The following is a 1,893-nucleotide window of genomic DNA, read 5'->3' on the forward strand; positions in this document are numbered from 1 at the left end:
TAGCTCCCCGGCTTGACACAGAGAGGTAACTGGGTTATCAATTTTGCCAAATAACGTCTATCTGGTTCTCTTGCCTGCATAACAGCATTGTTTTTAATTAGTATGCGGAGTCCTTATTGTTAGCGAATCAGATAATAGTTTGGAATGGGATCGACCTTGACTTTTACTGCCAGTTAGCCATTTGATCTGATAAAAGCCAATCACTGTTTTCTTGTGCTAAAAATTTGAGTGTTTATTGACATATTCAAGACAGTTTGGGGGCTTGGAAAAGCAGATTTTACACAGATTTTTCATGATGTTTTAGTGCAGATTTATGTATTGTTGCTACCATGTTAATTTATTCAGCAGAAGTCATACAGGTTTTTGCTGGTATTTCTTTTTTTTTATCTTTGGTAGAGAGAACTGTTAAGTTCTCCTATCAGAATTGTATATTTTCTTTTCTTTTTTATTTAAGAGAGATCATGAAGGTTTTGTGCAGTGTTAGGCATTCAGCCACTGTGAATGAAGAGTAGCATCAGTTTACTTTCACTTTTATTTAGAATGAACACTATAAGGCTCTCAGCAATTAGTCAGTGTTTGTGTATGTTTGCTGTAACCAAAAGAGACTTAAAGTTCTCTTCATTTTGACATGAAACATAGTTAGTTATGCATTCGCTCTGCTATTGTTAGAATCGTTTTTGTATAAAGTGATTCTCTTAGTAAAATCCAAGTGAAACTTTGGATTTCACACTTCTAGTGCATTTTGCTTTATAGTGATTGTATTTTATAGCCAGTTAGGATAGTTTGTTGATCATAAGATTAACAGGTATGAAAGGATTTAGTCACCTTTGCTTCTCGAATTATTGAGGAGAGTTTCGGTAAATGAAATATCCACTGGATTTCATAATAGAACTGTTTGATCATCATGAGCTAGGACAACCATTATATCAAGAAATCTAATAGCTACAGGTTCTATTGTAAGATATGATGTACGTACTACATTGTATGATTACCACTTGATCGTTCGAGCTAAGACATTCATTTGGTCAAGCAAATCAATGATTGAAAGGAAATAGCATTCTAAGCTATCAGGTATTGTTGTCTGGCAGAATGTATGAACTAAATTTTGTGAATGCTAGCCAGTCATGACCGGCTAAGACAGTGATATGATTGAAAAGCGGCTGCAAGGTAGATGTGATTCTTGCTTTCTAAGCCTTTGAGTGGTAATGTGAAATACTGTGCATGCGATACATCACATGGTCACTACTTGGTCATCAGGAGCTAAGACAACTGGAGTGAATAGATATAATATATAGTACACTAACAGTTTGCATAATTAAAGTTTAAGTGGTGAGCTCTCCCAAGTCAGATGTATTGACAAGCAGCATGTACGTCTTCATCTATGGGCTCATTAAAGACAAATATTGGTCTAACACTGTGTTTGACACCCTCTACTGAAAAAAAAAGACTTGGACGACTTGTACTAGTTACAAAGTTTCGTCTATGCTTGGCAGAAAGAAAAGAGATTCTTCTCAGATCAGGAACAAGGCAGGACAACCATTGGCTGGATGATGTAAGAGAGACTGACCATGGTAGAAACTTGATATTGTTACGTCTCTGGTCATTAGTTAATTTTTCCGTAAAAATTTTTTCCGAAGAAACTTTAGCGACACAAGTCCTTTCTTAAGTAAAACTGGTTTATTCTTTCTGAATACAAATTTGCAATACACCTAATTTCCACAGTCGCGCTATAACAAACGCTATAATTCACATCAAGGACGAACAATAGTGACGCTTGTATCACGCCACTTCCTTCTCGAATCTTTATGAAATATCGGGAGTTTACTAGATCTCGGCATTCTTTTATATATAAGACGGTCAGTTTACTAGATCTCGGCATTCTTTTATATATAA

Source organism: Limulus polyphemus, unplaced genomic scaffold (assembly GCF_000517525.1).
Source record: "Limulus polyphemus unplaced genomic scaffold, Limulus_polyphemus-2.1.2 Scaffold1775, whole genome shotgun sequence".
NCBI lineage: Eukaryota > Metazoa > Arthropoda > Merostomata > Xiphosura > Limulidae > Limulus > Limulus polyphemus.